General features: G+C 37.2%; 1 protein-coding gene across 6 annotated transcripts in view; it reads left to right on the top strand.

Annotated features, from left to right (window-relative positions):
* The window catches only part of FAM13A (family with sequence similarity 13 member A), a 340,103-nt gene that overhangs the window by 57,875 nt on the left and 256,732 nt on the right, over nt 1-25,496 (top strand). The gene's annotated exons all lie outside the window — the stretch shown is intronic.

The raw sequence follows: 25,496 nt of genomic DNA, 5'->3' as shown, positions 1-25,496 counted from the left end.
AGTTTTGAAGAAGGAAGCTATGCCTTCTTATGAAACTGTAATTTGTAATGTTTCAAACAACCTCATTTAAAATTCTGGAAATGAGTTTTACTTTCATTAAAATGGACATTTTAAAAAATCTAATCTTAAACATTGATTAGAAAAAAGGGAAGGAGTTTGATATAGTATGTAATTTTTTTAATAGTGATAAAGTTCAAATCATTGCTAATAGATGGAAAATAACAAGCAGAATATGTCAGTGAGAGAAAAATGTAACCTCAGCTACATTTATTCATTTTCTAGGAATAGACTAGAAATAAACTAGACTCCTTGGTAGGTGCTATATTTCTAGCCACAGAACTTTGGTAAAACTTTATATTTTCCCTGTTATTCCTTAAAGCTCTTTAATCATTGATACATGAACCATGATCTTGTAAGCCAGAGACTTTGCTTTTAACTCTCCTATTAATACCTCTGATATCAGACATGTTCCTTCTACTTATAAGGAGAGAGAAAGAAAGAACACTCACACTTTAAAGCTCTCAGAAGTTCTCAGCAAGTTTTTTTTGTTTGTTTGTTTTTTAAATAGTATATCTGCTTATCCACTCCATTTATCTACAGACTCATTCAGCTGCCCGGAACTAGTAATATTACAGTCCTTAGAATGACTCTAAATATAAACTCTGGCTTAGATCGTAGTGACTGTGGAGAGAAATTCTACCTTGAATAACTAATCCCCCTTGTAACCTTAGAGAATTACATTTTAAATAATGGCATAGGATATGTTAGGGTCTTGTGAATAGATATCTCAGACACGGGCTCCACTAATATCTTATTCAGGAGCCCTGTGATAGTAAAAAGACGGTATTTGTTCTTTTTACACTTATCTGCAGAGTAAACCTTGGGTGACCTATGTGTAAGAAATAAAGGTAAGTAGAAAACTGTTCAGTAATTTTGAAACCCTAGATTCTAGAAGAGGTGAAAATGAATTTGTAAATAGAATGCTTATTTAATGACATACGTATCATACTTCATTGCTGACTTGTTGGATTGGGCTTGACCTGGAATTTCTGGTAACCTGCTTCAATTAGTCAATCATAATATCCAGTAAGAAATGAGTTATATGGTCTTTTAATCAGTATAGCTTTTCAAATTTTTTTATTGTGGTAAAATAAACATAATATAAAGTTTACCATTTTTACCATTTTGAGTATGCGGTTCAATGGCATTAAGTACATTCACATTGGTGTGATCTACTAATTGATGTGTATTCCTAAACTTTTGGATTTTGAAGTCACTATTAGGTACTTCTCTCACTGAAATAGAGTATAATAGTTATAGCAGGTAGTGTTTATTAAGAACTTACTAAGTACTGTACTCATTTATCTGATTGAGTCCAAAGAGGGAGAGATGGTTTATTTTGGACTTGAAGTTCCCCGATTTAGGACAAAAAAATAGTTACTTCAGTTCCTGTGACCACAGTTAGGTCAATGACCACAGTTAGTCCATAACTGTTATAAAAATCATCAGTAGAAAGCCTGCCATTTAAGGACAGTTCTCTCACCATGAACCACTGAAAGACAAATGAAATACTTTTCAATAACTTAGGTGAATACAATGTATACATTATATGGTCAGTAGAGGAGGATTTTTTTCTGAAAAGGGGAAATCCTCATGAAATGTTACTTTTTTAAAGGCTATAAACTTTAGATACAGAATGATATTGTTCTGAAATATACAATAATAAAACTGGAAGGAATATACCAGTAATATATGATTGGTATTCTGGATGTTGGGCTTCTTGGTGACTCTTAATTACCAGGTTTTCAACATGTACTTCCAGTTACGGGTTATTAAATTTAGATGATTGGGTAATATTATCACTGTAAAATATTCAAACAATGTAGAGGTATATAGAATAAAAATATCGTCCATTAGTTCCTCCCATTCCAACCTCTTCTCTTTAGAGATAAAATCAGTAAAATACATTGAGGTAGATACATATCCTTCTTTTTTGGGGGGTGGGCACGCTTTGCAGCATGCGGGATCTTAGTTCCCCCATGAGGGATGGAACCCGTGCCCCCTGCAGTAGAAGCGTGGAGTCCTAACCACTGCACCACCAGGGAAGTGTCCCCTGCTTCTTCTTTTTGAACATAGCCATAAATCTTTTTTTTTTTTTTTTTTTTTTTTTTTTGGCCATGCTGCGTGGCATGAGGGATCTTAGTTCCCTAACCAGGTTTTGAACCCGCCCTCTGCAGTGGAAGGGCGGAGTCCTAACCACTGGACTGAGGGGGAAGTCCCATAAATCTATTTTTAAATATAAATGGGATTAAGATGCATATATTGTGAAGCTTAATTGTTTTTATGGTAACACTAGAACTTTTAATGACAAAATATTTATATACCTCATTCTTTTAACTATTAAAAGTGTGAATTTATTCTAACTTAACTATCCCTCCATTAATGAGCACTGAGGTGGTCGATTTTTTGATATTAAAACGGAGTTGCAGTGTGCATCCTGAGTGTGACTCTTTATGTACACTGTCTTATTGCTTTGTAGAAGCTCTTTAGGTCTCTTGTCCGTTATAAAGATTACAAACATTTTCTTCCATTCTGTTGTTTGCCTTTTAGCTTTATTTATGGTGCTTTATAAATTTTTTTGATTTTAATTTACTTCATGTGTCAACTCTTCCTCTTTTTATCAGAATTTAGGTCTTAATAATATTTCTAAATAATATTAATAATGTCTTGCTTAATGCTAATAATATCATAAAGGTATTACAAAACATTTTTCTTTTGTCGTATTTATAGGCTTTTATGATTAGGTTTTTACTTTATCTAGAATTTATTTTTTCATTAATTAATTTATTTATCTATTTTTGGCTGCGTTGGGTCTTCGTTGCTGCGTGCGGGCTTTCTCTAGTTGCAGCGAGCGGGGGCTACTCTTCCTGGTGGTGCGCGGGCTTCTCACTGCTGTGCCTTCTCTTGTTGCAGAGCACGGGCTCTAGGCACATGAGCTTCAGTACTTGTGGCACGTGGCCTCAGTAGTTGTGGCTCACGGGTTCTAGAGCACAGGCTCAGTAGTTGTGGTGCACCGGTGTAGTTGCTCTGCAGCATGTGGGATCTTCCCGGACCAGGGCTCAAACCCGTGTCCCCTGCATTGGCAGGCAGATTCTCAACCACTGCGCCACCAGGGAGGTCCTAGAATTTATTTTTGTATATATCACATATGGATCCAGTTTGATTTTTCATCAACTAGATAGCTAATTGTTACCAAATCATTCATTGAGCAGTACATCTCTTTGCTAATTTACAGTGCCAACTCAATCACATATTAACTTCCTACACATACATGAGTTTGTTTCTGGTGTTTGTATGGCTTCTTCCTGTTTTCCATATTTCTATTACATTTACCCTTTCAGAGGAATTTTAGAGTCTCCATGGTAAGTGGTATCTCATTGTGGTTTTGATTTGCATCTCCCTGATAACTAATGACATTGAATATCTTTTCATGTGCTTATTGGCCATTTGTGTATCTTTGGAAAAATGTCCATTCAGAGCCTCTGCCCATTTTTAGTTGGATTTTTTGTCTTTATTATTGAATTGTAATAGTCTTTTCTACATTTTGGATATAAGTCCCTTATCAGATATAGGATTTGCATATATTTTCTCCTATTCTATGAGATGTCTTTTCATTTTCTTGATTGTGTCCTTTCAAACACAAAATTTTAAATTTTGATAAAGTCCAATATATCTAGTTTTTCTTTTGTCACTTATGCTTTTGGTGTTGTATCTAAGACAATTTTGCCGAACCCATGAAGACTTTTTTAAGAGCTTTATTGTTTTAGCTCTTACACTTAAGTCTATGGGGTTAATTTGAAGTTAATTTTTGTGTGATGTAAGGAAGGAGTGCAACTCCATTCCTTTGGATGCAGTTGTCCTAGTACCATTTGTTGAAAAGACTGTTTTTCTCCATTGAATTGTCTTGGCACTCTTGTCAGAAATTGGTTAACCATATGGTTAGGGTTTATTTATGGGCTTTCAGTTTTATTCCATTGATCTATTATATATCTATCTTTACGCGGTTACTGCACTGTCTTGATTCCTATGGCTTCTTAGTAAGTTTTGAAATCAGGAAATGTCCATTTTCCAACTTCGTTCTTCTTTTTCAAGATTGCCCCTTGCATTTCCATATAAACCTTAGGATCATATTGTAAATTTCTGCAAAAAAAAAAAAGCCAGCTGGTGTTTTGATAGGAATTCTCTTGAATATGTAGGTCAATTTTGGGAGTATTGCCAGCTTAACAATATTGAATCTTCCAATCTATGAACATGGGATGTCGTCTTTCTACGTACTTATGTCTTCTTTAATTTCTTTCGACAATGTTTTATTGTTTCCTGAGCACAAATTTCATACTCTTTTGTTAAATCTATTCTTAAATGTGTATTCTTTTAGATGCTATTCTAAATATGTTTTCTTAATTTTATTTTCAGATTGTTCATGGCTAGTGCTAACATAGTTTTAATTTGCATTTATTTTATTATAAATGAAGTGGAACATCTTATATTTAAGGGCCATTTGTGTATCTTTCTCTCGACGTGTTTGTTCGTGTTTTTGCCCATTTTCCTATCAGGTCCTCAGGGGTTTTTTTTTTTTTTTTTCTCTTGTTGGATATTTATTTATTTTGCTCTCTTTTTTCCTCTAGTAAACACATTTAAAACTCTGATTATCTGTCAGTCTCATTTTGTCCCATCACATTCAATATTATTGTATCTCTTCTTGTCATAGTTTGGATTGTCCAAGTTCTAAGCCCTGAGACTAAGGTTTCAAGCAGGAGTTTTCTTGGGTAGTGCTCTTTGGAACCATACCTGTAAGGAATAGAGGGAAGAAGGATTAGGCAGGAGTTGAACTGCTCTACAGTGGTAACAAAGGCCTCACTCAGTCCCAGCATTACTTAGAAGCTGGGATGGCTTTTCAGAGATACCCTAAATTGAGTCAAGGAGGTTGGTCCATTTACCCCATCTCCATCAGTCACTGGAAGTGAGCTGTGCCCAGGGAGGTGGTGTAATCTTAGGGGAGGGACTTGGCTATGAGCCATAAGTAGGCGACACTCTCGGCACCTGGGGTAATGAATATTTCTGGTATGAAGGGGCATGTGAGGCCCACAAAGTCCACTATATTTGTATACTAATGTTTTTATAATATACTACGGTACAGTAATACATATTTTTCTATGAAAATTTCAGCAAACTTTGGACTGTAAGTTGTATATGGTTTTTCTAGGGAGATCCCTAATATTCTAGTTTCTAAGACAAGTACAAGTCCTCCTAAAGAATGTTCTTAGAGATTAGAAGCAATTGCTTTCCTAAGTTTTGAAAATTATTAAAATGGGTACTGGATTTTCAGTGGTTTGGATAACATGACATAACAAAAGAATGTTATTCTAGTCCTTGTTCTGTCATTTGATAGGTGCGACCTTCTGTGTTATTTTTCTGTTAAGTTTTCTGTAAAATGGGACCTGTAGAGTTTGCTTTGAAGCTTAAGTGAGACTGTAAGAGAAAGTCCTGGTGCATAGTAGACAATTGGTAAAGTGGTGTTGAAATGTGAGTACATTTAACTGAACACATTTACAATTGCATTAAGGGAAAGATCAGGTTTTATACATTTTACCCATCATACCGCTTAATGAAGTGAGCTCCTTAGAAATGTGAGGTGAGAGACATGACATTTTTTTTTACCTCAGTTGTCTTAGTTTTCACTTTCTTCTTACATATATTACGATCATACAGTATTGAGTATGCCTTTTAATATTTAAAGAAGATATTTTTTTCTTGTCCAGTAAAACTTCTAAATAAAAACCAACTTCTTCAAATTATCAGACACACACCTTGTGACCTCCCCAGATTGCCTTGGCACTATCCACCTCCCAGACGAATCTGCCACCAGGGATTGACTGTTCAGCTGCCTTGGGAATGCTGGATCCTTCTCCTTGGCTGCTGCCTTGCAGCTGGGCCAACCAGCCGCCTGCCCAGAGCTTCCCCCATCACTTTTGGACTCTGGACTAGGATCTGAATTCCTGATGGGCTGCCAGAGGGGCTGGATAAGGTAACCTGAAAGTCTAGAACAGTTAAGTCCCTCTGAGTGAACCGTAGCAGTGCAGAACAGGAGTTGGGAGGAAACCAGCTAGATCCCTTCTTTCACCCTCCCATGGAATACTGCATGCCATGCCATGGCTTCTCTCTCCTTGCAGCCTACCTGCTGAATTCCAGGCCATCAAACAGCATCTTTCAAACAAACTGTTGTGTGTCTTGGTGTTCTTTGTGAAATAGCTATGCACGCTATTCACTGTTTCACATCCCCACTTGCCTCTTTTCCTCACCCATGTTGACCTGTCCCCTGCTTCCAAAGTTATGCACCAACGTGCCCATCCTTGCCCCAGTCTCGGGTTTTGGTTTTTGTTTTTTGAGAATCTGCTCTAAGGCACTGTGCACCTAAGGACTCAGCAGGCTGCTCCAATACAGGAAGAAATCTATTTTCTTAAGTTACGGTGAGAGTGTTGTACTTTAAGAATTTTAAAGAATAATGTTGGCTATGCATTTTTTTTTTTTTTTACATGCTGACTTTGGAACCTAATTTCCTCATAAACAGCAACTTCACTGTAAACATTTTACCTCCCCGGTATTATTATAGGAGTCCTTTGAGTTTGAAGTTTCCTTTGAGAAAAAGTATTCAAAGCTGAGAATGATGTTAGAAAAAGCTAAATATTTGTATTTACTCTTACTTATTATTAATTTAAAAATCTATTTGTTAAATAGACATTAATGAAGAGACCAAAGACCCCCTAGTGATGCTTTAGCTGAGTTTTGTTTTTTTTTTTGGTTGTTTAATATTCTTGACACTCTGCATTAAACTCATTGTGTAGACTCAGCTTCCATCATTTAATAATATCAATAACATCAAAATTTAATATCCAGTAATTAAAACAAATCTGCTAATTGCTACCGATGAGTAAGCCATTTTGATCAAACTCTGCTTCATCCCTTTGCTTCCTTTGCCTTTTGTCTATAGATCAGGAAGTTAATCCTATCCCTTAAAACAAATGTTTCAGTGTTAATAAGGTAATCAGTAATATAGGTATTTCTGAAGCTTAAAGAGATAGATCAATTTTAGATTTTGAATGATAAGGCCTTCCACATGTGCTTCTATCCGAAATATTATGTTTTTGCTTAGAGACAGCATAAAAATGGTTTTAAAGCTGCTATTGGCCTCTTTCAAATGTTGAAAAAAAAATAACACAGTAAGTTAATGGTACCAAGTCACTAACTTATAACCTGTGGTTACATGATCTGTGTGTGTGTATAATTAGGTATTTGGACATCAGTTAATATTAGATGAGATCAGCTAAATTTGTAGACATAAACAGGATGTGTAACCAGATAAGCCTGCAATGTTGCTGTCATCTTATCTGCTAACTGCTACTAAGAAGCTTTGTTTGGTTTGTAGCCCAAATGTTACTTTTGGGAAATTGGTCATTTGGATTGAAAAATGTAGATGGTTGATCTTTAAAAAAAATTAAGCCCAAGCCCTAGTCTCACATATTTATATATTTATAACCTGTTGACATATCTCTTTATAAACTGCAAGTTGTTCATGTAACTTTTATCACAATTGTATATGTTATCGTCATCCTCCATAAACATGTTTTTGGCAATTAAAGAATGGGTGAGTGGAAAGTTTGGTCTTTCTCTGCTGAAACCCGGACCAGCCCTTTCCCGTGGTTACTTCATTGCCTGTACTTCTGTGTTATCAATCACCCATCACTTCTAATTGTCTTAATTGACTTTCCAGTTGCCTTTTTTTTCAAAATGGGTATAAGTTTATTTTTTATTATAAAAGTAACATTAATTTAAAAAGAAATTTTTTTTCATACCAAAAAACCACAAGTATAAGGATGAAAATGAAAATCATAATTCTACACCCACATTCAGTCATTGTTTATACTTCGGCTTCAGTGCTTCCATATTCTTTTCTCTGAATGCTCACACATATATTTATATTTGTTTGATTAAAGATGAGGTAGTAAAATATTCCTGCTTTGTAACCCTTATTTAAAAACTTAATGTCATCTACTGTGGCATTTTTCCATGCTTATAATTTTACCTCATCATTTCTAATGACCGCATAGTGTTCTGATCTTTTGATCAATATCCTTTACTTAAGCCATCCCTATAAATGGCATTTCACAATTTTTTTCTCAGCGGTGATAACAGGTAACATTTATTGAGTGCTTACTAAGTTCCTTGCAATGTTCTGGGTGCTTTTCATTTATTTGCCAATTTTATCCTTAAAACCCTATGAGGCAAATACTATTATTGTCTGTACTTTACTCATGAAGAAATTGAAGCACAGAAAGTTAAACTTGCTGAAGGTCACGTGGGTAGGAGGAGGTTAGCGTCAGGAGTCCGGATCCAGACAGCCTGGCTTCTCAGCTCCAAGCTCTTAATCACCACTCAGTAACTGTTCCCCCTATAAACAGCATTGCAGAGACTATTACTGAACATACATTTTTCACACGTCACTAATTATTTTCTTTGGATGTACTTTTAGAAGTCGACCTGACTAGTCAAAGGATATTTGTATCATCAAATTTTTTCTTCATCGAGAGGTTGTACCAGGTCATGCTGGAGTGTCCACCTTGAATGTCTCCCCTTTCCCACACCTTCTCCAATACTGATGTTATTATTTTTCATAGTTGCCAATATAATAAGTGAATATTATTTCTTGTTAAAAAAATGTTGCTTATTTGATTATTGTGAGGTTCAAAATATTTAAAAACCTGTTTTCCCATATCGTTTTTCTTTTGTAAATTGCCTTTTTACTTTTTTCAGGCTTTCTAAGCTGGTGAGTTTTGTTTTTGTTTTTTTTTTTTTTGGTAATCAATTTGTAAGAGTTCCTTTTGTAGTACAACTATTAATCTACTGTTATATATTAGAAATACTCACAGCTTATAATTCACATTTAAACCTCATAATTCTTTTTGCCATAAAGAAGTTCAAAATTTTTATTAATCCTGTATATCAATTTGTGTTGTTTGGGTTTGATGTTATCCATAAAAGACCTTCTACCTCAAGGTTGTAAGAATATTTACTTATATTGTCTCAATATTTTTGCAGTTTCATATTTTGACAATTAAATCTTGAGTATATGTGAACATTAGAAAAGGTGTGATATGGGAATCTAAAGTTATTAAATATTCTCCTATATTTTATCATAGCATATTTATAATTTTTTAAATATTTAGATACTGAATTCTAGTGAAATTTACTTTGGAATAAGGTATGCTTTAAGAATGTAATTTTTTAAAAATGTAATTTTTCACTGAAATAATTAGCCTGCTAACCAAACACCTAGACAGTAATTCATACTTTTCCAAGTGATTCAAAAAGTCACTTTTGTCATTACTATATCAAATTTTTAGATATATTTTGGCCTTATCTGGGCTCTCTTCCCCTACATGAATGTGTCTGCCTCTCTGGTGCTAGTATCATACCCTTTCTATTTTAATGTCATGAGTGATATTCTTCCACTTAATTCTTTTTCAGGATTTTCCTGGATAATTATGTGCATATATTCTCCTAGAACATCAGAATATTTTTCTAGATTGAAAAATTCCCATTGAGTTTTAGTTTTAATCAGGTATAGTTTGAAATATTTAATATTGAGTCATTCATTCATTTAGTAAAATGACATATCTCCCCATTTAGTCCAATTTTTACTTACAGATTTTTTCCCTAAAGTTGTAGACGTTTGAAAAAAATATGTAAAGTTGTCAAGTATACGGTGAAAAATCATCCACTAATCCTAGGTAATACCAGAAATACTAACTTAAAATGTTTTGTCTATTCCTTTCAGCTTTCTTTTTATGTATATATTCTTTTGTAAATTTTATGTTTTACATTTTATATACCTTTTTAATCCTGCTTTTTTTTTTTTTACAAAATATTAAATTATAATGTTTCCCATGTCATTTAAATCCTTTAGTTTTACATCTTTTTTGTTTGCTCATAACCAAGCTTTTTTTGTGTAGAAGATGACAGACTTATATATTAAATTCTGTGTGTATACAAAAAGTATATTCCTCAATTATGTATTTCTCAGGGTGCATCCATAAGCATAGTTGGTACTCTCATACTTTTATGGATAAAAAGCTGAAGTGTACAAAGTATCGATCTATAGGATTACAGAAGCTAAAATAGAACTGAAATTTATTTTGGTTTTTTCCATTTGAAACTCTGAACTAGGCAAGAGAATAATCAATTGCTTTTCAGAGAGAAAACAACCACATTGATGCAGAAAGATTTCTACATTATCATTGTCTCTTGCTCAGATGAATAGAAGTATAGGTCGAACCATATAAAACTGCCATTTTTCTAGTTCAAAATGGCCAAATATTGCAATTACATATAATTAAATCTAATAGTAAGCTCAAGTCTACTATTCCCTTTATTATCAGCTAAGAACATGAGTTTGAATCATAAGAAATCAAATATACATATTGAAGATGATACTACAAATTCTCTATTAGCTGTTCTCTTACTTTTTTGCAGGAATAATGATGGTGTATAATTTTGTGTGACCCATACATAGTGTTCCTCCCAATATTCTGTGTGAAGGTAAAGTTTATTACTCTGGTTAATGGTGATAATGATGCGTCAAGCCTTGATTTTTTTAAATGTAAGCAATTAGAAAGGGTGCTTTTTGACCTTGGTCTCACTCAAGAGATGGCAATGTACTAACCTTAGATCTGCAAGTGGTTGCAAAAATAGAAATAGATTGCTTGTTTATAGTATATGAGATAAGCAACCAATAGTACTGAAAAATGTCCAGGGTAATTTACATCCTTTCTTATGTGAAATAAGAATTTACTTTTATATTGCAAGGAGCAGAGATTTTTTTTTTTCCCCCTAGTACTCTTAGGTCAATACATTTAAGGTCAGTGCTGATGTGAGAAAAAGGGTAAAGTAGATGGCTTGCAGGTCTTTTACCCCATCAGTGTGATGCAGTGTTTTTAAAATGTGTGAACCCTTCTCTGGAATATACCTCTTTAGAGAATAACCAGGCTCAGTAGTTGAACATTACTGATTGGGGCCAGAGCAAAAAAATCTCTCATCCTTTTAAAAGTAATACCTTGAGTCCTTCAGTCTCTGTGGGAATGCAATAAATAAGCAATAACGTCTGCCTGACCGTTAATGATCAGCTGGGAAAATATATGGTCCAGGGTAAGTTCAAGGTCCTTTAAGTCAGTCAGCTCTTTATTAAAGAGAAATGTTCAGCCAGAAGTCATCAACACTCCTCTGTTAAATACTGATTTAAAAAATGAAATTGCATGTTTCCCTTCAAAAATACCTTCAGAGGACTTCTACATTCATGATCTTGCTTATTCCTTGTATCAGTATTAGGAAGAGAGAAGGCCGGTTGAGTTTATTTCACAAAGGCTGACTTGAGACTCCATCAGATGGCTTGTGGCTGGGTGTCAATGACTGGCTTCAAGTTATATAACTTGCAGGCAGGAAGACTAAGACTAGGATGTCTTCTGACTCCTGGCCTGCTGGGTCTTCCGCTACATCACATATTTTCTCAGCTATAGAAGTTGTCATTTACCGCACCGTGCTTTATCTCAGCAGTCATGGGTTACGCGCGGGATTAATAACCTTCATTGTATTCTTTGCCTCGATGTCCATACGTGTATAGTCAGTTTTTAAATATAACTTTAAAAAATTGAAGAAAGCATTTAAAATGAATATTCTTCTCTTCGGGGGGAAAAACACAAACGCAGACTCTAATAATTCTGCTTTCTCATTTCATACCTCTAAAAGAAAATTCAAGTGAAAGCAAGATCAAATTACTAATGTAATGGCTGCTGTCTATAAGATTTCAAGTAAAAACTAGTGCCATATGTCTTGTTCAAGGGTAATCTTAAAAATAGCTATCGACCTTTTAAGCTTTTCGGCATCATCAGCCAGTAATGACAAGCAGCAGATTTAGGCATACATGCAAAAATATATAGATGTATACATTGAGGCATGTTACCTCACTGTTGACAAAATCCAGTGACAAATTTATATTCTCAACATTACATGTGGGCGTGTATGTACACTTATGTAATAATCTCCAGAATTATCTTACACCCCCGTATCTGCCTTCTACATTTGCAGTTTCTTTTATTTTCCTCTAGTCTTGGAGAAGCAGAATTCTACTCCCCGCCTCTGTGATTAACTAGCTTTGCGACTTGAAGCAAGTCACTTAATTTTTCTAACCTTCTATTTGCTACTAGTTGATCCGTGAATTTCTTTTCAGCATTAAGATTTTGTTGTGACTTTAGTTTTCTAGAATTTTTATTTATTTGGCAAATTTATTCATTTACCAGATATTTTTTGAGTACATACTATATGCCAGCAGACAGTATGCCAGCTCTTGGCCAAACAACATTGTTCAGACCCTCAGGGAGCTCATACTTTTGGGGGGGAACAGGGAGATTCCTTAAATTATTACTGAATTACAGTTGAGATCAGTGTTGCGGTGGGGTTTATAGTAGAGATCCCAGTCATGTGAATATGTGAGTGTGTGTACCAGGGAAGTGGCTTGTGACTCATTCAAACTTAGCTGAGTTACAGTTCTCCCTCCCTTTTAATGTACTCAACATCCCCCAAGTTCTCTTCATTTCCTCTTTGGCTGATTTTGGTAACTTCTTAACTGGTTTTCCTTTTTGCTCTCAACTACTTCAAATCCACACTGTTGCTAGATTACCTACTTAAAATATAAATCAGATCTTCTCTCTTGTTTCCAAGACTTTCATTCAAGGATATTTCTTTTCTCCACCATGACATTCAAAGCCTTATAATGATTTGGTCCCTAATTTCTTGGGTAGCCTCACTTGTTCTCCTACTACTTCCTAAGAATTATCCATCAGGGATCTACAGCTAGGCAGCTGTAATTAGATTAGAGAAAAATCTGGCTGAGCTAGAGTTTGGAAGTCATTCATTCTAATTTACTTCTTGAAGACAAAATGGACAAACTCTCCAAGAACAGTGGCATCTGGGAAATGTCTATACTAAGTAATGAGAAAAAACATTTGGAGAGATCAGAGGAATATAAGCTAGTGTAGCATCACCAAAGCCAAAGAAAATGGAATTTCAAGAAAGCGTGAACTATAGAGAGGGATCAAGGAGAAAGAGAACTGAGAAAAGTATCCTGGATTTGTAGATATAGAGATTTTTAAAATCATTAATTGCAGGCACATAATGACACTTTATACTGTTTCCAAAAGAATAGTCATCTGAATAACACTCATTAAGAAAACATTATGAGAAGCATAATGTTACATGGGGAAAAAAATAACTCTACCTCTGGGATTAGGGGAAAAACCCTCTGTCTCTAGAATGAGTAGTCATTTTAAGATGTATTAATATAAATTATGACTGACTCAGTTATTAAACTTGAGAACTTGGAAGTTCTCAACTTTTTACCATCACATACAGTCTTTGTTAAATTTGTCATGCCTCCTCTAAATTTTCTATTAGATAACAAAAGGGGAAAAATGCAGGTAGGTTTGTTCCCGAAGTATCAATAGAATGTAAATGATGGAGGACTTAGTTTTTGATGAGTTCTATAGAATCTGTGATCGAATAATATGTTTGCTGTATACACAGTTGATTGGAATATTTTTGTGTTGGATTGGGCTCAGGTAGAAGGTCATATCACTTTGGTTTTTAAAGATTTAACTGTTACAATTAGAAAAAACTGAGACCCCCCCCCCATTCATAATTAAAGACTAATAGAATATTTAAAGGCAGACTGATCATGTGGTATCTCGTTCTCCTTAATGTGGCTAACAAGCAAAAATTTGCCCCCCTGATGAGCCTAGAGAATTACCTTGGTGGGTCATGGGAACAATTCTGTGATAAATCAAAATGAAATAAGGCATGGTTCAGGTTTTATATAATTTGGTATAGAAAGACAGCATAGACAGACTGTCTTGGTTTAAACTTGGCTTCATTACTTTCTAAGAGTAGGATCTTGGACAAATTATTTAACCTCTCATTTCTTCAGTTACAAAAGAGACATAATAATATTAGCTATCTTATATAGTGGTTATTAGTATATATAAATATATATATGTAAGTGTATATATAGCTATATATCAGTGTATATATTTATATAAAATACATGAAGCTTAGAATAGTTCCTGGAACATATTAGTATTATATATGATTACAGGTTAGTGATTTTCTAGAAAAGCAGATTCACCGCAGTTTGTAAATTTCCCCATCATGGGGCTTCAACTCAGTTGACAGTATTGCGGCCACAGATTTGTCCTTAAAATAGGAAACAAGTGTATGTCTTGGAAGAAAGACGTCCAGGGACATGTAAAAGGTTAGGCACTATTATTTCCTAGATATAATTATGGTATTCATTTCTAATATAGATCAATGTAATTTCCTTGTGCATGGATTAATCTAGGGGATTAATCTCGCTTGTAGATGTACTTTTAAACATAGATGGCAAATATTCCTTGCATTTATTTCAGTGTATTGCTTTTCTAGACCTTTTTTGTTTTCAAAGAATTTCCTAGGTTTTTTAAACTCTCTTCTTTTGACAGCCCCACACTGCATCACATCAAACATGTTAAAATGTACCCACAACCCATAACGTTATAATTTTTTTTTCTTTAAATATTTATTTATTTTTGGCTGCATTAGGTCTTAGCTGCGGCACATGGGCTCTCTGGTTGTGGCATGCGGGATCTTAGTTCCCCCACCAGGGATCGAACCCATGTCCCCTGCACTGGAAGGCGGATTCCCAGCCACTGGACCACCAGGGAAGTCCTATAATTTATTTTTAAAATTGATTTCTGTTGAGCTGTAGTTGAATAATTAATACATTTTGTCGAGTTTTCTCTTTGGATTTTGGAATCCTGAGATCTCAAACATTTTCATTGTTTTGTAAAAACTCATCAGCCATAGGCTATCTATCTTTATCCATTTAGTGGAAATAATGGCCCTAGTTTTATAAAAACCAAGATGGCTCAAATAGCAGTTCATCTTCAGCTCTGCCTTGACTCCACCCTTCTTTATGCTATGTGGTCAGTCGGGTACTTACTCTAGTTCTCTATGAAAACAGCTTTGCCCAAAGAAATTAAAGGCGGCAGTAGTACTTTTCTTATCAGGAGAATTCACGTGCACCCTGAGACATGGCAGGGTCAGATTAAGTTAGAGGAATATACTGATAATCCTGGACATGCGAAGCCTAGTCTGCAATGTTTAGCTTGAGCTTTGCTTAGCTGTGCATACAAGCTGGACGGCAGGGACATTGGGTGGACCGGGAGTTTGAAGACTGGCATTTATTTTAAGTAAATATTAAAGTAGAGGAACAAAGTTATGTTTTTGCAACGTTAGCAACTTTTCTCTTGGCAGTAACTTCAAAGAGTGATAAAATACCATTTTAGCTATTCAGTCATTTATGTTGATCAGTTTCACTCACTCAAAGACAAACCTACACATAAAATGAGCAGTTTTTCTGTATCCATGGGTTTTAGTTTCTTGAGTCTTTCCCTTAATTAAGCATAAAACATGGCTTCTGTCATCACAATTTGATTGCAGATATGCTCTCAAAAGTCTCTTAAATTTGGAAGGAAAATAGTAAGATGAACACAGAACTGGTTGTTCGGAGCACCGCACGCAAGTCCTTGCTTTACCACTGCACGCCTGATTTCTCTAGGCAATTCACTATGTCTCTAATAGCTCTTCTCAGATGTAAAAGAGGAAGCTGAAATATATTATTTCAAAGGTACCTTACAGCTCCAAGACTCTAGTAATTGTAACAAACTTTTCTTAATCCCTGTTCATTTGGCAAATATTTATTGAGTGCTGCTCTGTGACAGGCACTGTTTTATGGCCAAGGAGAGGGTGATAGAACAGCAAGGGGCTGGATGGCTACTTCTCACTAGGGAATCAGAGATAGCCATTCTGCTGAGGTGACATTTACGCTGAGATCCAAAGTACGAGACTTCATCCCAGCGAAGAAGAAAATCACGAACAGGTTAGAAAGTACTTCAGAGAGTAAACTCCAGTGCCAGACTGACTGGATTTAGATCCAAGCTCTGCCATTTACTGACTGTAGGGCCCTAGGACAGTTTCCTTAACTTTTCTGAGTCTGTTTCCCCATCTGTAAAATGGGCTTTATTTGTGGTTTTATATACATATATATATATTCTTTTTAATTTTATTGAAGTATAGTTGATTTACAATGTTAATTTCTGCTGTACAGCAAAGTTATTTATATACACACACACATTCTTTTTCATATTCCCTTCCATTATGGTTTATTACAGGATATTGAATATAGTTCTCTGTGCTACACAGTAAGACCTTGATGTTTATCCATCCTATATATAATAGTTTGCATCTGCTAATCCCAAACTCCCAATCCTTCCCTCCCCACCCCCTCTCCCCCTTGGCAACCACAAGTCTGTTTTCTATGTCCGTGAGTCTGTTTCTGTTTCATAGAATATGTTCATTTGTGTTGTATTTTATGTTCCGTATATGTGATATATGATATTTGTCTTTCTCTTTCTGACTTACTTCACTTAATATGATCATCTCTAGGTCCATCCATGTTGCTGCAAATGGCATTATTTCATTCTTTTTTATGACTGAGTGATATACCATTGTATATATGTACCACATTTACTTTATCCATTCCTCTCTCGATGGACATTTGGGCTGCTTCCATGTCTTGGCTATTGTGAATAGTGCTGCAGTGAACATTGAGGTGTGTGTATCTTTTTGGATTATGGTTTATTCCAGATATATGCCCAGGAGTGGGATTGCTGGACCATATGTTAGCTCTATTTTTAGTTTTTTAAGGAACCTCCTTACTGTTCTCCATAGTGGTTGTATCAGTTTACATTCCCACCAGCGGTGTAGGAGGGTTCCCTTTTCTCCACACCCTCTCCAGCATTTATTGTTTGTAGACTTTTTGATGATAGCCATTCTGACCGGTGTGAGGTGGTACGTCATTGTAGTTTTGATTTGCAGTTCTCTAATAATTAACAATGTTGAGCATATTTTCATGTGCTTTTTGGCCATATGTATGTCTTCTTTGGAGAAATGTCTGTTTAGATCTTCTGCCCATTTTTTGATTGGGTTGTTTGATTTGTTTGTTTTTTTTTGACATAGAGCTGCATGAGCTGTTTGTATATTTTGGAGATTAAGCCCTTGTCGGTCGCTTTGTTTGCAAATACTTTCTCCCATTCTGTAGGTTGTCTTTTCATTTTGTTTATGGTTTCCTTTGCTGTGCAGAAACTTTTAATTAGGTAGGTCCCATTTGTTTATTTTTGTTTTTATTTTCATTACTATAGGAGGTGGAGCAGAAAAGATACTGCTGTGATTTATGTCAAAGGGCGTTCTGCCTATGTTTTCCTCTAAGAGTTTTATGGTGTCTGGCCTTACATTTAGGTCTTTGATCCATTTTGAGTTTATTTTTGTGGATGGTGTTAGAGAATGTTCCAATTTCATTCTTTTACATGTAGCTGTCCAGTTTTCCCAGCACCACTTATTGAATATATGTACCATATCTTCTTTATCCATTCATGTGTCAATGGACATTTAGGTTGTTTCCATGTCTTGGCTGTTGTAAATAGTGCTGCTGTGAACATTGGGATGCATGTGTCTTTTCAAATTATAATTTTGTCTGGACATATGCCCAGGAGTGGGATTGCTGGATCATATGGCGACTCTATAAAATGGACTTAGTATTTACCTTATATAGAGATAGGAGGCTTAAGTGAGTTAAGACATGTAAAATGCATATACCTAGCAAGGACTCAGTAAGTGTTACTATTTTTCCCCCCAGGTAAACACCTAGTGCAAAGGCTCAGAGATGAGGATAAGCTTGGCATGTTTGAAAAATAGAGAATAGGTCTGTGTTTCTGGAACATGGTAGGAGATGATGATGTGAAGGGAGGCTGGGCTGGACTGTGTAGAATTCCCTTAATTAGAGTGAAGAGCTTAGACGGAGTTCTCAGCACAATGGAAAGCAGAAAGTAGTTGGGAGGTTTTAAGCCGGGGAGTGACGTTGCCTGATGCACATGTTTAGAAGATGGCAGTGGGCTGCACTTGGGGAGAAGTGTGGAGGACTGTGGACCGGCCATCGGGATGGTCCTGGGGAGGGGGATGGTGATATGGCCGGGGGGTGGTGGAGGCAGAGTGCCCAGAGTGCCCAAGTGTTCTGAGCGCTTGAAATCATGTGGAGGAGACACCTGAGGGAGAGAGGGAACCAGAACGGTGCACAAGGTCCAGGCCTAAATCTCCACCACTAGCCCTGCCGCCTCCTGCCCCCCATTCCATTGCTCTGTGTGCCTGGTGTTTTTTTTTTTTTTTTTTTAATTTATTTATTTATTTATTTTATGGCTATGTTGGGTCTTCGTTTCTGTGCGAGGGCTTCCTCTAGTTGTGGCAAGCGGGGGCCACTCCTCATCGCGGTGCGCGGGCCTCTCACTATCGCGGTCTCTCTTGTTGCGGAGCACAGGCTCCAGACGCGCAGGCTCAGCAGTTGTGGCTCACGGGCCTAGTTGCTCCGCGGCATGTGGGATCCTCCCAGACCAGGGCTCGAACCCGTGTCCCCTGCACTGGCAGGCAGGTTCTCAACCACTGCGCCACCAGGGAAGCCCTGGCCCAGGGGTTTTGATTCCGCATCCAGTGCTCCTTCTGCTGTATTCCAATGACTTATGTCTTCTCCAACACCAAGATTAATCCACTTAAGTATGCAGTTTTTCTCTTGTCGCTTCTTTGCTCAAAGCCTGATACTGCCTGGGAAAAATTCATCTCTGGCGGCTAAGGCTTTCCCCAGTCAGGCTTGGCTTCTGCTGCCATGTCCCTCCGCTCCTGTCTTGAGCCCTCAGCACAACGTACACTGCCCCACCACGTTCCCACCCACGCGTATTGTTCACACCTTTCTTCCAGTCAGGATCACCCTTATTCTCCCATCCCTACCTTCTACCCGAACCGTCCTGTGGGCTTATCAGCGAGCCGCGTTGTTTCCCAGCCTCCTCCAGGAAGCCTCATCTGGCCACCACTGGCCACTCCTACCCACAAGCTCTCCATCCTGTGTTAGAAAGCAGTCTAGAGCCTGAAGTTAAGCCTGAGGTGGAGACCCATCTTTGCCGCTTAAACACTATGCCATCTGGATAAGGCACGCAACTTTTCTAATCCACGATTTCCTATACTGAACATAGAAATTATGAAAATTATTACAGAGACTTGTCGTAAGGATAAAATCTAGTGAACTAATGTGGAAATGATGTGTCTTTAAATGCTACCAGTGTCACTAGTAACTTGTAGCATTCAATTTCATGACCTCCTCGGAACATCTTTTATATTGATGACATTGTTATTTAATTTCCTCACAAATATTTCACATTTCCTTAGTTAAAATGTATGCTCCTTTGATGGAGGAGGCTGGTTGTACTTCTTTTTTTTTGTAAAGCTATTTTTAATTAATTAATTAATTTATTTTATGGCTGTGTTGGGTCTTCGTTTCTGCGCGAGGGCTTTCTCTAGTTGCGGCAAGCGGGGGCCACTCCTCATCGCGGTGCGCGGGCCTCTCACTATCGCGGCCTCTCTTATTGCGGAGCACAGGCTCCAGACGTGCAGGCTCAGTAGTTGTGGCTCACGGGCCCAGTTGCTCCGTGGCATGTGAGATCTTCCCAGACCAGGGCTTGAACCCGTGTCCCCTGCACTGGCAGGCAGACTCTCAACCACTGCGCCACCAGGGAAGCCCCAGTTGTACTTCTTTATGTAACCCCAAAGCCCCTAACAGTGTTATACAGATTTCTGTTGAATAAGTATAGTAATTTGAAGATGCAGAGGTGAAATAAATGCCACTTGATTCTTTGAAAAAAATTAAGGCAATTATTTAGCTCTGATATCCTGGAATTTAAATACCCATTATTCTGGATAAGGTGAAAAGGGCAGGAACATGAAGTAAGAAATATGAAAAAAAATGGGAAAAGGTGAGGACAGGATTAAAACCTCCAAAATACCTTTGGAAATTAAGTCAGTGATTCACCTGCTGTTAAGAAAAGAACAGTGTATATCCTCTCATGCACGTCGGGCAGGAAAAAAAAAGATTGAGAACAACTGCCAAGTGAATGAATAAACTCAAAACAAAATGTTTCATTGTGGAATAAGTAATTACTGTATCCTCACTTCATCACAGCTTGATTCTAGGTCAGGGCCAAGAGAAAATTTGAAAGCTTTTTCAAAGAATCAAATTTACATTGCTTCTGACGCTAGTATTTTTATACTTCCTATGTTGGGGACACTGGTTGCCTGCCCCCCACTTCCCAATTGTTTAGAAGTGGTGTGAAGTTGAAACTTTCGAAAGGTGTGTCCTGTATGTGTGTTGTATCAGATGCTGCAGATAATTCTCACTATCAGCCCTTCTTGGCCATTGGACCCAGACAGCCTCCCACCTTGAGTCAACAAACCTTTAGTCAATAGCACAGGCATAATGGTACCTCCTCTGAAAGGAATAAACAGGAAGAGTAAGTATGCAGTGGACTTAATTGTGGAGAGCAAACACCTACACCGCCGTGGACTCTGTCACTCAGCCAGTCCCCTCCACGTGGCAGCATAAAACTCTTGGTAACAACTGAGTATCAACTGATTTACAGTCTCCAGAAGAATCTTCCTTCCCTCCACCCCCCTTACCCACCTTCTGCCCATAGTGGGACTAACCGACTGTTGGTTGGAGTTTGGTTTGCTCTTCCTAAAGTTATGTCGGCCCAACGCTTGTCCCACCGATTTTTCTTTCCATTGTTCTTTCCCACGTTACAAGTCAGATGGAAATGTCTCTCATTTCTATAATGAGCAAAGATAAGGCATACCACCTGGACATCATCTCACAGAGGACTCATGCTATAAATTAAGATAAATGTGAAGACTTGACAGTATTCGTAGCTAACCCTCTAGAATAGTTAAAATGTTAACATAGAACTTACTAATAGAAGCTCTAATAAGGGAATTTGGTACAGTCTGTCTAAACTGGAGATGGTTACATATGAAATACTGGTGGTATTGGAGAAAGTGCCCATTAAAAAAAAAATCACTTGAGTAGATTTTGGAAGGGAATGAGATTATTCATACACTGACTTTTTTTTTTTTTTTTTTTAAATATCAAGCTATTTTTCTTTTTTTCTTTTTCTTTTTTTTTAAATTTAATTTTATTTATTTATTTATGGCTGTGTTGGGTCTTCATTTCTGTGCGAGGGCTTTCTCTAGTTGCGGCAAGCGGGGGCCACTCTTCATCGCGGTGCGCGGGCCTCTCACTATCGCGGCCTCTCTTGTTGCGGAGCACAGGCTCCAGACGCGCAGGCTCAGTAGTTGTGGCTCACGGGCCTAGTCGCTCCACGGCATGTGGGATCCTCCCAGACCAGGACTCGAACCCGTGTCCCCTGCATCGGCAGGCAGATTCTCAACCACTGCGCCACCAGGGAAGCCCCATACACTGACTTTTATTGAGCACATCCGCTGTCATGGGCATGTACCGTGCATCAGATACATAGTGGGTGAACCGGAGAGACATGCTACCTACCCTCAGTGAGCTTATGTTTTTGTGGAAGGAAACAGACAAAAACACTATGCAAATAAATAATAATTACAATAGTAGTCACAGGTAACAGTGTTTATTAGGTGTCAGGCACTGTTCTAACCAAATTACATATATTCATCTAATCCTAACAACAACCCCATAAATTGGGTAATGTTATCCCAAATTTACAAATGAGGAAAGAGACACATGTAGGTTAAGTAACTTATACAATGTCATGCAGCTAGTAATATAGAGAGCCAAGATTTAAACCTGGATACAAGGCTCAGAGTTTGAATTCTTGACATCTACACTGTAATTACAAAACACAACAAGGGCCCTAGAGTGAAAAACAAGGTACTGAGTTGGAGAATACTGAAGAGAAAGGATGATGATTTTCTAGTAGGTTAAAAGTTTAGATTCTGCTTTAGTAACTGCAGTGTTTTGTTTTGCATGTGTTAGAGATAGGCCCATGATGCTTAATTCAATATAACATTCCTGATTAACTTTATAAGCATTTTTTCTCTTTGTACTTCATTGGAAGAAACACTAATGTGATTCCTTTTAACATAGAATACCAGAAGTCAGGATGGACTAAAAATAACGAATATTGTAACTGAATGTCAGGGATTCAACTTTAGTTGAACCTACATCCTGTAATTAGTAATAAAGCAGATAATAAATTAGATGGAAAAATAAATAGCTTTTTTGTTGGGCAGATGAAGATATAGCCCAACCTCTAGGCAGAAGGATCACTGATGGTCCCCCTAATGCTGTAATTCTTTGACTGTTGCAGGAAAGAGGCCAGATGTGAGAGGGGACAGGTGAAAACTTTACTTGTGTCTTGTTTGGTGCCAATGCCTAGCACACAGTGCCCGACACATAATAGACCCCCCAGTGTGTATTTGTTGAGTGAATGAATATGAAGGATGAATTCTGTTTCTAATAATCTAGGTAAAGGAGGGGAGGGATGGAACCGACACGAGTTTAATGTTTAATTATTTGAGGAAAAGCAATTACCCAGAATTAATCTAAACTGTACTAATAATCTATTTAATTTGAATTTAATAAATAGCAGTCCAGTTTGGAAACCACTTGAAAGCAGAGTGCATGTTAGTTTTGTGACTCACTATGCTTACTAGCCGGTGCTCTCTGTAAAAGAGGTTCTGGAAGAATGTACTTGTATTAACGATGTTATCCAGACTTAAGTCCTATATCAAATGTCCTACATCAAATGCCACTTCCCCTAGAAGACCTTTCCTAATGATAATACTTTTTAGCTCCTAAACAGACAAATCACTCCCCAAAATACATAATGCTTAACTCTTGTTCGTACCTCGTGCCAGCTTGTACCAGTCTGTACATATCTCATGGAAATACTCCGTTAATTATGCCGGTTTGTACCTTTCCTATGGAAATAGTCTATTAATTATGATACATAATTTTCTTCCCCTTCACCCCATTATATAAGCTCCTTTAGGGCAGGGACTATCTTGCCTTTTATCTTGGCATTGTCTGAAGCACTTCCCACTGACAAAGAAAACAGTAAGTGCTTAGTAAATATTTGTTGGATCAAACTGAGCTGTTTACATATTCATTCAATTAACTGTTCTGGTTGTTCTCAGTCAGCTGAAAGATATGCAAGTCCGGTCCCTCACTACATCCTGTTGCCTAACCTAGGTAGGCAGATTGCAGCTACTTTCATTTCTTGTTGAGTGTTCCGGAAGTTTTTGTTTGTGTTGAATGGAAGTCAAACCTATTGAGTTTTCTGGCGAACGGGAAGTTGTTTACAGCTTCTGTTCTTCATTGGTGCTGCTGTTCAATGGGACCTGCCGGAGGATTGTACTGTACACCAAACAGTTTACACTCAGCACTCATTTATTAATTGGCTTGCCATCAGATGACTTGTCTACTGCTTGTCACTATTAAGTAAATGTGGGTGTCTGCATGCTTGACATAGCCTTCATGTCGGTACGATCTGTTTCAAATGATAAGTATCCTACCATCTTATCTATACATTTTAGCACCAACTAACAAGACTGTTTGGTCCCTCAAACAGATAAACAAGGAGCTATGAAATATAATTATGTTTTTTAAAAGAAAACTTTTGAAAAAAAACCCTGGTCATCGTCTTATTATTCTAGGGAAATTTGCTATCACCCTATGGAGGTAGAAAGGATATACTCACCCATCAACATTACTTATTCAGTAAAGACATATATTTTTTAAGGTTAAACGTACTGTGTAATGAAACTTTGGTATATAATTAATTTTCAGGGAACTGATTTTAATTTAGTTGACCTAAGAGTATACTGGTTAAATACATTCCAAAAGAGTCACCTGAAGGAATGCCGCTTGTTACTCACAGGTAGGAGAGGCTTTCTTATCTTTCACATAGTATGTTGTTTACTTTTTCATAGAAATTATTTATGTAAAGTATATAGTTTGATGTTTAGTAATGGCTTTTTACTAATGAAAATTGTTTTTCTAGGTGTTAACACTGAGGTGAAATTATTCTCTCATCTCTAAGAAAAAGGTTTCAAATGAAACTGTTAAGAGTATTAGTATTCTCTCTCTGGGTGGCCAACCTGTTGCTATAGAATAAGACCAGCTTGTTAGATGTTGTTTGTTTGGTTTGGGTGAGGAAATGATACTGTTATCAGATTGCTAAGCTTCACAGAAGCATATACTCTCATCACTCTAAAATGTTTTTAAGTAACGTTATTCCATTAAAATGATACTCTCTCCTTGTTAGGTAACTAAAATACTACCCAAAAGGGCAAAAAGAAAAAGCAAAAATTACCCAGTGACCCATTGCTCTTCACATTTTTCTGAACATCCTTTTAGAAATCTCTACACAGAAATTTAAAGGCATTTTACGTAAAAGAACTATTCATGCTTGCTATTCTGTTACTAACTTTATCATGTAGATAACATGCCATGAACATCTTTCTATGTCAGCAAACATTAATCTATACACCAGTTGTAACAGTTATTGTAGTATTCCTTTATGCTTTATAATTTGCCGTATTCTCTTTTGATGAATATTTAGGTGGTTTTCAATGTTCGAATATTATCCACTCACACTTCAGTGGCCAGAAAGGTCCAGAAAGTCTGGTTGCTATGTGTGAATGGTGCACATCCCATAAATATTCCAGTGACTTCTACTTATGTCATAAAGTTAAAATCTACATAGTTTTTACATGACTCTTTCATGATTGACACATATATAGACATATATATGTATGTACACACACTCAAATAGCAACGACTCCTTGGTGATACAGCCCAGTAACCCCTTGTTCCCACCACTCTGGAGCCTCCCCCAGCAGCCCATTCCTTATGCAGTTTGCATTTAAACTCCCAGTCTCGGAAACTCTGATTCCCAGTGTTTTCCCCACCTCCTTTCTTTCCCCTCTGGAAAACTGTGCAAATGCTGAATTTTTTTTTTTTTGCGGCTGCGTTGGGTCTTCGTTGCTGCACGTGGGCTTTCTCTAGTTGCGGTGAGCGGGGGCTACTCTTCGTTGCGGTGCGCGGGCTTCTCATTGCGGTGGTTTCTCTTGTGCAGCACAGGCTCTAGGTGCACGGGCTTCAGTAGTTGTGGCTCACGGGCTGTAGAGCGCAGGCTCAGTAGTTGTGGCTCGTGGGCTTAGTTGCTTCTCCGCCTGTGGGATCTTCCCGGACCAGGGCTTGAACCCATGTCCCCTGCACTGGCAGGCAGATACCTAACCACTGCACCACCAGGGAAGCCCAATAATTTGTTTTGATGTTTCCCCATTCTTGGCATACGTAGGTATTGATATTACATGTTAAATGAATGAGTGAGTTTTAGGTAAAACATAATTTACTGCTCGTTTATTTTTAAAAC

The sequence above is a fragment of the Balaenoptera acutorostrata genome, chromosome 5 (genome assembly GCF_949987535.1).
Source record: "Balaenoptera acutorostrata chromosome 5, mBalAcu1.1, whole genome shotgun sequence".
NCBI lineage: Eukaryota > Metazoa > Chordata > Mammalia > Artiodactyla > Balaenopteridae > Balaenoptera > Balaenoptera acutorostrata.
The sequence above is the reverse complement of the archived record's forward strand: the minus strand, read 5'-3'. Positions and strand labels throughout refer to the sequence as shown.